Source organism: Cornus florida, unplaced genomic scaffold, assembly GCF_030987335.1.
Source record: "Cornus florida cultivar Cherokee Brave unplaced genomic scaffold, ASM3098733v1 CherokeeBrave_3.0.0_Hap2_Chr05, whole genome shotgun sequence".
Classification (NCBI taxonomy): domain Eukaryota; kingdom Viridiplantae; phylum Streptophyta; class Magnoliopsida; order Cornales; family Cornaceae; genus Cornus; species Cornus florida.
In genome coordinates, this window is record NW_026775575.1 from 39,059,281 (window position 1) to 39,075,029 (window position 15,749).

At 30.8% G+C, this 15,749-nt stretch overlaps 1 pseudogene; it reads left to right on the top strand.

Annotated features, from left to right (window-relative positions):
* The first annotated feature begins 1,841 nt into the window (after positions 1–1,841).
* Positions 1,842–6,067, top strand: LOC132309178 (uncharacterized; annotated as a pseudogene).
* The last annotated feature ends 9,682 nt before the right edge of the window (positions 6,068–15,749 follow it).

Sequence of the window (15,749 nt, forward strand, 5' to 3'; positions counted from 1 at the left end):
TATGAGTACCAATTAAGAAGAAAAAAATACATGCAAGCCAATATGAGCTATATTAATGATATAAGTAAAGCCTAACAATGTTTGGAATCAACTCATTTATCAAACGAGCTCAATTTTTTTATCTCGAATTTTGATTGTTTATTTAATGTGAATGAGCTCAGGAGCTTAAGAAAAAATACAGTACAGTTGCATTCTTGTCAATTCCTAAAATTGGCCAAAAATGTATTTACTTAATTGATATGCGTTAAGCAAAACTTAAAAGCCAAATTTCCTAAAAAGGTGCTTCGCAACTGAATATTGGTTATTGGATCATTTCCATATTTTTGGATGTACATTGTTCCGCTCATGTGCAAAATATGTAACGTTATTGGATCATTTCCATATTTTTGTATTTACTTAATTGATATTTTTGGATGTACAATGTATGAAAGAATTTTCAGTTTGAGCGTTTAAAATTTACACATTAGAGTGTTTTTAGAAAATTTAGAAAAGATTATTTCCAAAAAATTTACTAATTTAGGGCTTAGCCTTTGAGGAGTTGTTTTATGATGTACAGTTGTTGTTGTTGATCTGGGCTTTAGCCATTCTTTTTACTAGTATTTTTTATGTTGTCTCGTACTCCTGGTCTTTAGGCCTCTGCCTTTGGGCCGTGTGATTAACCAATAAAAAGAAAGGGTCTTGTGATGAACCAATAAAATAGCACGTCCATAATAATAATAAATAATAATAATAATAAATTATTATTATTATTATTATTTTATTTTTTTCATTTGTTCTTTTTGCATTGATTAACTTATCATGTTGAAAGACATATAGCGTATTTTATGATATCTATTTTTATTTATTAATTTAGTAAAAATGTAATTCAAAGACTTTTTAACTAACAATAGTGAATTTAAATTCATTAATGTAATTACTTTTGCTAAATGACTTTTAAAAAGCACAATGCAATTATAAAGAGAACAAACAAGTTCATTCATATTTATCCGAAAAAAGCATAATGCAATCATAAAGAACAAACAAGTTCACAAGTAAGAGGCACTTCAAGGGAATATAAGCAGATGACATTTTACTTTTCAAACTCAAACAAGTAGGAACAAGTATTGCTATGTTTTAACTTTTCAAACTCAAACAAGGATGCCGATGCCACTTGTAATATTCATATCATCTTCTGTTTTTTTGGCTTTTTTATCTCATATGAACGGAATCTTATTATAACAAAATTTGGATGACCAAAAAATAATATATTCACAAAGAAAAATAGCTAGATTATGAAACTGGATAAAATTGAAATTCATACATTGATGAGGGGTGAAACAAAAATCAAGAGTAATTTTAAAAAGTCACCTCGCTCTCGGTCAAAAGTTCTCTTTATTACTGCACAGCTTTATCGCTTATTCTATAATTTCTTTCAAATCTTCTTATGCTCATTTGGGGTCTGTGTTATCATGTAAAAGACAAATAATGAAAATGATAGACCTATGCAATCTTATTGTGTCGTATTGTTTTGTTTGCAGTAAAAGAAGAGAAAAAAGAAAAGTAATTGAAAGTATGTTAGCGTGTTAATTTTTTTTGAAAGTAACAACACGAGAAAATGTTTGATAAAAAAATATTATAAGATTAAAAGAAAAATATATTATTTTTTACTTTTTATTATGTCTACGTAGTATACCTGAATGGAGCAAGTGAATAATATGTTATAAATTATTATTTGGCCATTTGAAGTAATTTATGGACTTCTCACAAAATTGCAAAGATTAAATGTCTACAAAAATTAAGATGACACTACAACAAAACAGTGGCGTGGCAGCAAAATTTTAACAGCATTTAAAAATAAAAAAATGCTGCTATTCCGGCGAGGTCCCAGTCTCAACGGAATCTCCGAGGATACGGACGAGAACTTGGATCTCTTCTCTAGGAATCGCCGGAGTCTCTCCGTTGCTTCGTCCGACGAATCGGACGGTACGATTCCTCTTCATATGCACCGCATTATCCTTCTCTTTGAATCTCACTATTCCTTATTTACTTGTGGACTGTGATATTTCATTCAAAACTGTATGATTTAGTTTAATGCACTGTTAATTTTGATCTGATTGTGTTCAATCAGCTAATTAATTCCTTCACAACTTGTTCATAATTTAATTCATACATGTTCAATTATTGGGATTTTATGAAGCCAGAGCGTTTTGATTTCAGTGTTAATTTATATATATAGACACAATTACTTCAATTGGGGTGGGGTGTTAAATCAGTAAGTATAATAGAACAATATCAAATAATAACGAGGAAAGTATACACCCTTGTAGAAACAAATAAAGAAAAAAACAAAATTGACTTTTCATTACCTAATTGCAGTTTCAGTGAAATTGGGGAGACTTTCAGTTGGATCAGCGAAACCGCCAGAGGAATGGGATAGATGATCTATTGTCATCGCCTGACGGAGGAAAGCACGACTACGATTGGTAAATTGTGAATATTTTCCTTCATTGATTTGATTTATATGTACATTATTCAACTTCAGATCTAGCCTCTTTATGTAGTGGTGTTAGTGGTGTTAGGTGGAGTTAAATCAATGGATTTAATACAAATTATGAATCCACCTTTTACAATGTTGTCTCGTTGTTCTATATGTTGATGATTCAGTAAAACTCAACTGGCATGATAAATTTCTCAAATTTCTAAGGCCTAAGTGTTTTTTTTTTTTCACCAATGCTAGTCTTTTTCTGATCTAACGAAGGGGCTCTGAGAGTGAACTCTTTATATGGATGGATTGAGGATCATCTCTAATCATGCATTTTGGTATGCCTCTTTAATGCTCATTCTCTCTCTCTCAGAAAATTATCAAAAGCAAAAAAAAAAATTCTCTCTGAGAAGTTTTTCAAACACTGTCTTCACTCTTACCTTCTCTTTGAACCACAATTTTAACAAAACCAAAAATGGTTTCTTATCTTTGAGATAGATAGAATCCCCTTTTTCATCATATTCAATTTAATTTAAATTATAATTGATTATATTTCTGAAGAAAAACACCATTATACGTTACACTATCACATAAAAAAATTATGTACTTAAATGTGCAAGACATGTCTATGTATCAGTATTCAAGTTTTGGACACAATTTAAGATGAAATCTTATATCCAAAGACCTGCGTTTTATGGAGGTCCAATATTTAGATGCACACTGGCACCTGATACTCATAGCCGAGTCCATGTAACATGGGTTTCACACATACACCACCCCTGGATATTTCTGCTTTAGCATAATGTTCAGGGTGTCTCATAGAGCATTGGTTTGATATGTGCCTTTATTTTCATTCTCCCATGCATCTTCAAAAATTGTTCAAACCTAGTGAGTTCCTTTTGCTCAATGTTAACCTCCACCAAATTGAGGTCAAGTTTGCACATTTTTTAGTATGAAGTCACTTCTAATTAATGATTTTGGAGTTGAAGTTCAACTTAGGGTTATGATTATTAATCATATTAAACGCACAATTTTTAATCCAACTTGCTAAGATACAAGATAAAAAAAAAGAAATTCATTTTACTGCCATGTTAGAAACTTGACATCTCAGCCTAAGGAAGGAAGGAAAGAAAAATAATAATAATAATAAAAGAAACTTAACATTTCTGTACAGCATTCATTGCAGTGTGGTGAAACTTGAATTAAAATTGTATTATAGATTGTTATGTGTTTCTGATTGTACCCATTAATGTTTCTAGGCTTTCACTCCTCCTGAAATCCCACCTTTTCCTTCATCGGATGGAAATGAGTCTAAAGTCTAAACCAGCCCCAGAAGTTCCAAGAAGGTCTTCCACGGTTAGACCAGACTCTACAGCTAAGACTTCAAGGGTATGTTTTCTATGTTCTTTTGTTTTAGCTATTGAAATTATCAACCAATTAAATACATAAAGTGACTGTCTGTCTCACCTACATTTTATTTAGATAAGTTTTTGAATTTTAAAGTGTTCAGAGCTCACTTGAAATTTTACCCCATTTTATTTAGAACTTATTTTTTAAGCGAGATCCTAATTACCTTATCGAACGCACTTAATTGGATAATCACTTGACTTAAATTTGGTGAATTGGTGTCTCTCATGATTATAATTTTTATAAAGTTGAATGTAGCAAATTATGAGGAAAATTGAAAATGGTCTAATAATTCCATCAAATGTTTATGACTTTATGTTCTACTAATCTGGTCTATCATGCCTTATAATTGTATCCAATGTTTACATTCTTGTGATCTGGGCTGTCAAAATTTTAATGCCTAATAATGAAAGAGTTGGTTCTGAATCATGTTTGTAAAAAACCTAGAGTGATTGCTTCCTTTTCAGGGATCTTCTTTTAAGGAACTTGTTAAAATATTTTTGAAGTATCTTGGGTTGCAGATCTCTAATATGATGTTTCCTGGGAAATCGTCAACCCAGTCCATGCTAGTCCTAAGTTTTCCAGTGTAAGAAGCACCCTAAGTTAATCGAACTCTCTGGCACATCCGAATCTGAATTTTCCAGTGTAAGAAGCACCCTAAGTTTCATTTTTGTCATCTATTGTTCTGCACTATATTTTTTTTGGCTCTCTTATCATGTTTTATTGTCAAATTTGATCTGCGCCTGTGTCTTGATGTTTTTGGGATATCAAAGGAAAAGAAAGATCCAAGAGCTGTGTGAAAGGGAACCGAGGTATGCATATTCGAGTGCTCATTCATGTGATTTAGTAATGATTATTACCTCTTTATGGTGTTTTTGGAAACTTAGACCTCGTTTGCATCAATTCCTTCTGAAACGTGGCACTTGTACACAGAATTGCTAGATGCATTGCCTGAGAAAAGAACATTTGAGGATGGTGGTTATTTGTCTGATGATGCAAAAGAGGTACTTCACAAGCACAACATCTTTAATCTTGATTCTTATAATTTATTTGCTATCTCAAATCGTTCTAATTGCAGCATTGCTGAAAAAATCAGGTTGATTCAGAGCAATTTGAAAAGATCCTGAAGTGTATAAGATCTGGAATCGATAGTGGAGCTACCCTTGAGACTAGAGGTGAGAGTTTTGGTACCAAGGGCTACTATATTGCGCCCACGGTTTTCTCTAATGTTCAGGTATATCTCCTTGCTCCATAAATAGTTAGTAAGATTACCTTTCCACTGTGGAGGTCAATGTATCATCAAAACTAACATGATTGTAACTTAAATCAGGTTGATATGTTTATTTCAAAGGAAGAGATCTTTGGTCCTGTGCAATCTATCTTAAAATACAAGTGAGTCGACGAAAAATCCCCTGTATTGCCTATTATTGGAGTGTTTGTGCTTCTTCATCTTCACCATTTTATTTGCTGGTGGATTGCAGGGATCTTAATGATGTGATACGAAGGGCAAATGCCTCTCGTTATGGGCTGGCTGCAGGGGTATTTACTCAAAACCTCAGTTCCGCCAACACCTTGATGCGTGCATTGAGGGGACAGTGTGGATTAACAGTTTCGATACTTTTGATGCTGCAATCCCTTTCGGTGATTACAAGATGAGCGAACATGGCAAGGGAATCGACAGTCTCTGTAACTACTTTCAAGTAACGGCCGTTGTTACTCCCTTGGAAAATCCTGCATGGTTATAATTTCTCACATTTCGATTCAGATTTCGTTTGGAAATAAAGAGCAGGCCGCAACAGAATCTTAGGTCGGACTTGCTTGATGTTGATGATGACACCTATTGGCTCATTATGTTACTTTTGTGATCTGATTGTTTTCTTCTTCTATTCTTCTATTTGGGACTTACTTGATGCATAATTGTTTCTTGTATTAATTCGAATACTAGTTATTGGTTTCTAATACATTGTATGTTTTTTTTCAGGTTCCTCGTAGAGAAGGATGATACTTGGAGGATATACATGGAGACTCTCCGTTTTTTTTTTTTTTTTTAACTATTTGATGAGCCATTAAAAATCTTTTATTTCCCTTGTTTTTGAGAGACAGCTACACTAATAAATGCATTGTAATTCCTTCTTTTTTTTTTTCTGACTTTGTTGTGAATTGAGTTTATTTGATCAATAAATTTGCTTTATGAATGAATTGACCTTGATTATAAGAATTTGAATTTTCCTTAAATTTGTTTCATTTAAATATAATTGTTATATCATTTTTTTTTTAAAAAAAGTTATTTTTTGCAACATTTATATTTGCTGTTATATGCTTTTCATATATTGCAGCAGATACAATTGTTGTTATTCCTATCACGACACAGGTTATGAAAGTAAATACAAATGCTGCCTATAAATGTTGCCAAGTAGTTTTGGCAGCACTTTTTTTACTTCTAACAGCAAATAAAATTGCTGTTGAAAGACTATAATTGTTGTAGTGTGACCTATTTATTATTCACCATCTGATTGGTCAATAAGGCAATTTTGTTCTTTCATCAAGTTAAAAATCACAAATGGAACCAAATAATGAACAATTACAATAGAATAGTACTGTATAACGGAAGACAAGACGTGAAGGCCCTTACAAAAAGGAACAAACTCATTTAACTGAAAGGCCCATTGGTCTTTTCCATTCTATATCAAAAAAAAAAAAAAAAAATGTTTAGGCCAACAAGCCCAAAAGAGTTGATAATTCATAGTAATAATATGTTAGGCCTAATTACACGTAGTACCTCTAATCTTTTAAAAATTACAAAAACCTCTCTTCAATATGACAGGTAATAAATTCGAACGAAATCCTTATTAAATGACTAAAATACTTTTTTTTTTATAAAATAAAAAATTAACAAAAATACAAAACTAATCACAGGCCACATCTCCTCCCCCCACACACATCTTTCTCCTCTCTGTATATAATAAAAATACAAAAATAATTAATGTAATTATATTAATTATTTTTGTGTATGTTATACACTTGACAGATCATCATTACTGCCTAGGACAAATATATGGTACTAATATTGCCACATTAGTTGAAGGACATATTTTGAAGCTATGTCATTTTAGGAGTCTTATTTTTTAACGTCGTTACTAAACGGCAAAATCATAGTTGAAATACATTCTCTCCACCTTCTATTTATTCACTCTACAACTCCATAACCTTCCTTCTGATCTATCACTAAACTCTCAACAAGAAAGACTTCCCTACACCTTTAATCTGTGTCACTATTTAATAAATTAGTAATATCATGTTATCACTACAACCAGCGCAATTAAAATTTTCTCTCAATTTTATCTATGCATTATTTTAGGGTCATTACAATTATTAGAAGAAAAATACCCTTTCTTCTGCATCACTATTAAACATTTATCAGAAAAGATTTTTACTTTTTTGGATGTGGAAAAAAACAATTTGAAAATTGCATAGAAAAAAGGGTTAAGTGCATAAAAACCCCTCGCTATATAAAAAATGTGCAAGAAACACCCCCACTAAAAATTAAGTGCATATAAATCCCTGTATTATCAACCTTTTGAGCAAATTACTTCCTAATCATCAATTTTGACCAATTTTTTTTATAAAAACCCTAAAACGCCCTTGCTCATGTACGAAAATAAAAAAGGATTCTTTCTCTCTCTCAATTGTCTCTAAGCTCTCTTTCTCTCTCTAGTCTCTACGACATAGAAAATCACCATATATTTTCATTGCGTCTATTTCGACTTCAATAACAACAACTAATTAACTCTTGTATACAATTTACTACTTTAATAAATAAATAAAACTACGTATTATCCTGAAAAATTACTAGTTTGATAAATAAAAAAAATTATACATAAAACTAACACCACAAAATATTTAATTGGTAAAGACATGGAGAGGACAAACAATGAACGTCTTTATTTTGTGAAACTTGAAATATAGAGATTATTGATATTATTTGAAGATGAGTATTTTCAATACGTCCAGAGTCTATATACATACTTTTACAATAAGATAAATATTGTTTTAGTCAAAGATCATGGAGCCTCAGATGCAGAAGTTCAATTGTCCCTCTTGGTTAGGCTGCAAGTTGGCTTGGCCCAGCCCAACCCAACCTCAACACGAATAGGGTTGGGTTGGGCTAACCCGAATTGCACTCAACATGGGTTGTGTTTATAATCCGAATCGAATATTTTCGGACGGATTGGGTCGAGTTGACGGGTTGAGTTTTTTTTTTTAAAAAAAAAAAATTTTGGAAAATTTATATGTATTATATTATATATATATATATATATATATATATATATATTATATATTTTATATTATATTATTATTATTATTATATATATATATATTTAGGGCAAATCGTTTCAGCCTCACCAATCGCCGCCTCCATCTCTCTTCTCGTTCTCAATTCTGAACTTGCCTTCTCTTTCTTTCTCTCTCTCTGCAACTGCAAAGTACTAAATCTACAAGAATCAGAATTTCAAAACCTATATATTTCAGTTTATCTATCTGTTGCAATAATCAAAAGTTCAAAACCTATTACCTATATCAAAACCCAAATCGGCATATCATTTCAGATTGTTCAAAAAATCAAAACCCATATATTTCAGTTTCCATCGCCCGCTGTTCCAGTTCGGGTTCGCCGTTCGCAAGCTTCAGCCGCTGTCTCTCAACTCTCAAGCTTCGCCCATGGACGGCGACAGATAGAGAAAGAGAAAGAGAAAGAAAAAGAAAAAGAAGAGAGAGAGAAAGAAAGGAGAAAAAAAAAAAATTTAAGCCCTCCTCTCAACTCTCAAGCTTCGCCCATGGATGGCCGCAGAGAGAGAAACAAAAAGCAGAGAGAGGATAATGAGAGAGAGAGAGTTAGCGAAGGATAGGAGAGAGATCGTGGATTTTTTTTTTTTTAATTTTTTTTGTTATGAAATGTTTAATTTGGGTTCTCGGGTTGAACCCAGCCCAAACCGAATAAGGTTGGGGTTTGAAAAAATCCAACCCGATTTAAACCCGAATTGTAAATGTAAATGTCCAGATTTTAAAATTTATAGGCTGGACTCGGGTTGGGCTGGGCTAGCCCACCCAAGTTGCACCCCTACTCTTGGTTGTTCATCAGTGCATGTGATTGGATGCTATCTTGATTGAGCCACAATATCATTTTGATTCTTCAAGGCTCACGGCAACATTTAAATTCCAAAAAAAAAAAAATTTAATTATATGAACATTGTTCTGTATATCCTTGCAACCACCCTACTCTTAGAGGGAGAAAGAGAAAGATTTTGCTTCTAAAACCAGAGTTATTATAGGTTGATTGTATCTCTTTTAAAGATTTTGCTTCTCATATATATATATATATATATATGACAAGATCAATAAATATATGGAAGTTGTTGAAAAAATAAATAGAGAAACAAATAAGGAAGTTGCTGGAAAGAGAATCCCACCAGAAAGTGAAAACAAAGAGAGAAATAGAGGGGAGAGAGACCTTCAAAAAAAAGAAAAAATAAATTAGAGGAGAGAGGGGATATTTTTATTTTTTATTATTATATTATATATATATATTTTATTATATGGGTATTTTAGACATTTCAATGATTAAATTGACCTAATGTCCTTATTTGCACAAATTGTAAAATGCAGGGGGGTTTTATGAACAAGAGGGATGAATTGCACATTTTGTATATTATGAGTAGGTTTTTTTGCGCGTAACCATAGAAAAAATTCGAACAAACAAATGTATCATTCCTCAATTAAGTAACGAAGTTGCATATTGAGAGTAAGAAGAGCCCTAGATTTCAAAATGATTCATAGTCCAAAATCCAGGGCAGTAACCTATACTAGGTATTTAGAGCTAGATGTATTATGTGTGTGTGTATATATATATATGTATGTATGTGTGTGTGTAGACGTTTGTATATTCATATGTTTTTATATATACACATTAAAAGATCCCTAATTTTTCCTTTGGAAAGGAGCTGTTTCCGTCTCAGCCGTTTAAGTACATTTCTCTTTAATAATTAATAACATAATAATTATTTATATTAAGTGATATTTATTATTTTATTTTGCATGAAATTGTCTATATATCTTGGTAAAGACTTGAAAGGATTAAATTTCTCTTTATTTAGTAATTATCATTTTCCTTATATCAGGAAGTTATTACTCTCCCTTGAATTAGAGGATAAATATCTAGTGAATTAAATACGTATTTTAAAATTAAGAGATAATTTTATACAAGCTCGAAAGATGTAAGCTACTCATAGAAGACCAAGTACATGACAAACATTTGAAAAAATCAAGTAATAATCTTATCTAACTATAATTTAATACTTTTCTTCTCCTTTTCATTAGATATATAATTATTTACAGTTCACAAAGAGTTTGTTGTAAATAATAATTTTTAATTTGAATTTATAATTTAAATTCCAACTTTGCTATTTATACTAAATGTGATCTATGGGAAAATTTTAGTTTATATGTTAAATTGTCACCTGAGATATTTGAGTTTGGAGAGCTTTTAATAATTGGTTGCTTTTTAAGTGAAAATAATTCCACCATGTGAAAATCTACCAAAAGACCAAATAGGCGTTTAGCCTATTGGACCAAAAGGCATAAATTGAAGCTAACATTGGGACTAATATGATACAATGACTTGTATAATTGTCCTATTGGTTATATAACAAAATAAAAGCATTAAATAAATAAATAAAACGTATATACACCCGCAAGCATATCTTATAGTTTTTCTTTATTATTATTTTTTTATTTTATGATTTTGACAAAATTTGCACCTATCTCTCTTGACAAGGAAATCAATATATGTAGTAAAAATAAAAATTTATAATATATTTATAAAAAAAAAAAATTAAATGCACAACTAGAACCCGAGTTCAATTTCAACTTTCTAAAGCAAACGAGTATGTAAGTTTCTTGATAAATGAAATGAAAAAGAACTCATCCACAGCATAGCAGGGGATGAATCCCTCTTCAAAAGTGAAAGATTGCACCCAATTTAGAAGAAAAATAAATTCTACTACATGTGAAGTGTCGTTCTATAATCTTGATTGGTGAATTTATTTATTTCAACTTAAATCTATATCAGTTACATGTTCACTTGTACAATTAATTGCGTGAGCCCTAGTTAGGAAAACAAAATAATCTTTTAATTATTTGGCACTTATGAGTTATAACCATGTTAGATTTGAAATTATTCAATTGACTTTTTGTAGGCCTCTGAATATATATTGAGTTGAGTTTTAAAAACTTACTTGTAATATTTAAAAATTTCAATGACTACTACCTTTTTATTGTTACTTTAGAAAGTCCGCATCTGTTGAAAGAACAGTATATCAATATTTGGTTCAAATATTTATTTATATATATATATAATAAAAAGGGTAGTTTCAGCAAATTAAAGAATGATTGACCTGATGAAGTAGTAATTAATAAGCATGATCACAAATCATTTGTTCCTACATTTGTTACATACCACTTGAATATCAATATATATTATGTAACTTTCATCTTTCGAAATCAATTGATTCTATTACTGAAAAATCAAAACTTTCTTTAAAAATATATAATGAGAGATCAAAACTTTCTTTAAAAATATATAATGAGAGACTAGTTAGTAAGGAAACAAGATAAAATTTAATTACGTGTGGTTGTATTATTGACGTGGTATCACATACTAACAAGTAGTAATAAGATTCGTTAAAATAAAATACTTTTAATAACAAAGTATTAAAAATACAATAAAATCTTAAAATATATAATACCATGTGTCATCCATCCGCATAATAACCAGTGTGAAAACAATTGTACATAGAATGATAGAAGGATTCAAAAAAGAGTTAATTACACATGTACTTCTTTAGCTTTGGTGCAACTTTTGACACTTTCTCAACTTTGGACTTATTATAGATAAAAGTCATAAGACCTATATATATATATATATATATAATATAAAGTCGTAAGACTAATAACACAAAACTTGCATATGGAATTGCTTTTTTTTCTTTGATTAACGAAGATAATCATCAACAAATCCAATTTTAGCGAAAAAATTGGTGGGACAAGAGTTGGGATCGTGGCGGTGGTTTTGGATTTCAAATAGCACAAGACAAATATTCATCTTCTCCTTAATCAAAAGTAATTGTTTATTTTGATTCCTTCATGAACATATGCCACTAAATATAAATTGAACTCTTCATTAGCAACTTGGGTTTCACATAATCGAATTATGGTTGATTTTTAAGTAAAGAATTTAAACTCAAATAACATCATATTTTTTTGTTTATCAAAGGGTACTCGATCAAGTCTAAATAATCTTACCAAAGGGTATGTGCCCAATGGTATTACGTCCTCATTCTTAATAATGAGAAGGGGGTGGGATTTAAGTTCCGGCATGAACAAATACTTGCGTGTGAATTCTTATTTGATTTATAAAAAAAATTGTAAATAAGCTTAATAATTTTGCTTATTAAACTCTTTTCTGAACAATTTTATTAAGAAGTAGTGCTAATTTTTAAACCTGCAAGTGAACCTTTGAAAGTGAGAGCTATAAAAGCGGAGATGATAGTCGTGTTTATAACATTCAAATTTGTTAACGAGGAAATAAGTATCTCCAAAGGCATTAATTCAAATTGCCAATTTCTTGTCAGACCAATGCTTCAAGCGCAATCTTTAAATGGATCACCCTTTGAATCCCACAATGTACGTTTAAAACACTCTAAAAATCTGGAATATTACTATATTTTCATCCTTCTCATCCCACCAATGTACGTGTCAACTACTTTAAAAATCTTGAATATTATTTTATTTTCACGCACTTGGAACAACCATAAAGCAGAAGTACTAATTCCATTGTTACAACAACAACAATATATATATATATATATTAAAAGGTAATGTTAATGTATCTTGAATTTTTCTTGATCTTGCACATGCTGTCGAGTGTACCCATGCCTGACTTTCAAGATAAAGATGAATTTTTAATATTTTTTATTAAAATTTTAAACATCTTTTAACAAAAGTAATGGCATTAATAAATTTTAAGTCATTAGTAAAAAAAGTCTTTGAATTACATTTTTACTAAATTAATAAATAAAAATAGATATCATAAAATGCGCTAGGTTTTTCAATAATCTTTCTAAGTTTAATGTAAAAAAAACAAAAGAAAATAATAATAATAATCATGGATGTATTATTTTATTGGTTAATCACGCAGCCCAAAGGCTGAGGCCCAAATACCAGGAGCCCAAGACAACAAAAAAAATATAAAAGAAAATCCTAAAGTCCAGATCAACATCAACCGTACATCATAAAATATAACTATCTTAAAATGACTCCTTGAAAAGGTTAAACCCTAAAATTTAATAGCTTTCTCTAAATTTTCTAAAAACACTCCAATTTGTAAATTCTAAACCCTCAACCTGAATATTCTTTCATACTCACGATTATGAAAAATTAAGTTTAGGTTTGTTCATGCTAGGCTTGTTTTATGAAGTACACTTAAAAATTAAGCTCAACTCGTTTACAAATTAAACGAACTTATGAACAATTGAACCCGTCACTTAATTCAATTGTAATTCTACTTATACTTTCTGAAAACTAAATTGAATAACTATATGTTTGATCCTAACTCAATCAAACAATAAGAGTGTTTGAGTTCAACTTAAACTTGAATCAAACTCTCATAAGAGGCTTTTTACTTCGTTCGTTTATTTTTGAGATACTTCGGGTTTAATTCGTCAACTTGATCACCTTTCAACCCAGCATGGCTTACATGTTACTCATATTGTTTTGGAAGAATCCACCACAATCTTGCTGGGTCCACTCATAAGATTTCGATTCTCGTTAGGTCCACTCACAAGTTTATTTAATTACCCAAACACATTTCGAGATGGTACACCTCTCTTTCAAACTTGTCAATCTAATTTTTTTTTTCTCAAACTCAATTAGGGACAGTCCAATATACATATATTTTTAACTTTTTATTATGTATCATTTCTTTTGAAATATTTAGAATAGTCCGATTTATCTTTTTATTGTGTTTTGTTCTTGTTTTTCCTGAAATTCTTCACTCATGTATCCCTAAATCTTGATACTACATACAAGTATATTGAATTAAGCAGCACTTAAAAAAGGAAGGAGTTGCTAATGTCTATGTACACACATTTGTTACCATCACAATGAATGAGAAAGGGCCACAGGTTATGGAGATGGATTTTCAAGCATCATTCTGGTTAAGAAAGGGCAACCAAAAAGTTTGAATTAATATTATATTAATAAAGTATATTGAATTAAGTTAATATTAAATTAGTCAACAATTTATGATGGGTGAAAAATAGATATTCTGATATTTGAAAACATAGACACTCCAGAGAAAGAATAATGTTATATGTCAACTGAATATATGGGAAAAAAAAAAATATATATATATATATATATATATATATATATATATATATATATATATATTCCTTTTCTACCAAATCCAAAAACGTTTCTCTTTACATTGAATGCTTTAAATTTGCATTGAAAGAGATTTTACCTAATCTGCATTGAAAGAGATTTTACAAAACCTAATCTGCGCGCATTGAACACTTCAAAATAAGTAGAACAAGCAAAATAAGTTGCAAGAATTTACCCTTTTCTTTTCCGACACTACTCAATCCAAATGAGTCTTTATGTTACTCTTTCAAAACAAAAAACCTGCATCATTAAAATTATATAAGCCATATAATGTATTGAGAAACTTGAATAAATTAAATAGCAGAGAATGTAACCGACTTCAAAATTTAACCTCTTCACACGAATCTATTTTCTAGGGAAACAAACAGAGGATTTTAAACATCATACCTCACATATGCCATAGACGAGATACCCAAAGAAAAACCCAGAAGAAGAGATGAGAAGCTGCTGCCATTTGGGTCTGTCAGAGAGAGAGAGAACTCCAAATAGAAACCAAGTTTGCTCGTCGTTCTTCGTACTCTGTTTTCAGCCCAAAAAACAAAATGGGTACTCGGTTTTTCGGAGTCTCAACTGCGTCTATGCATCGATTTGAAATCAACTTGATTTCTTCAACATCTGCATGTTGACTCTAGAGACAGAAACAATATGGGGGAGGAAAATAATATCAAACAATGTTGATTGCATATATGTATTTGTATATGTATAGGTATATGAAGAAGACATGGAAGCTTTGTCAATGAAAAGAGTGATTTTAGCATTCATTAGTATCTACCATTTGATTAAATAGATGAGAGAAAAGGCTGACATTTGTGGAGTAAAAAGAGAAAGAAAAAAAAGCTGATTTCGGTATATAAAGTGGGCCTCAGCCTTGGCTATATAATGGGTCAATGACCCAATTAACAAAAACTAGGACTAGGAGGCCCAACTTGTACCGTAGAGAAATCTAAAACGGAGACTTGTAGATATTGAGTTAGCAGACATGACATTTTCCACCCAATGAACTTGCAGCAAAATAAATAAATAAAGTAAAATAAAAAAAGAAACATCTTTTCCATTACTTAGAGGGTTTTCATTATTTCCATTTGTTGTGTTGTCTAGTATTATTATTATATTATGTCACAATAAAGAACCATTGATTTTAATGTGAGAAAATCAAAGAGTAGTTTGAATGAAGGAGGAAGAGCAAACCAGTCAAAGGAGTTTTAATGTTGAAGATAAGAACCTCTTTACTACACAAATCCTGTTAATTGGGGATATGGGGGAGGAAAATAATATCAGAAAACTATTGGTGAATATGGCGAGGGGAACAGAGATGACATATGAGATATGAGTAGGAAAGGCAATGGGGTGGGGTGGGGTGGGGTGGGGTGGGGATCTCATT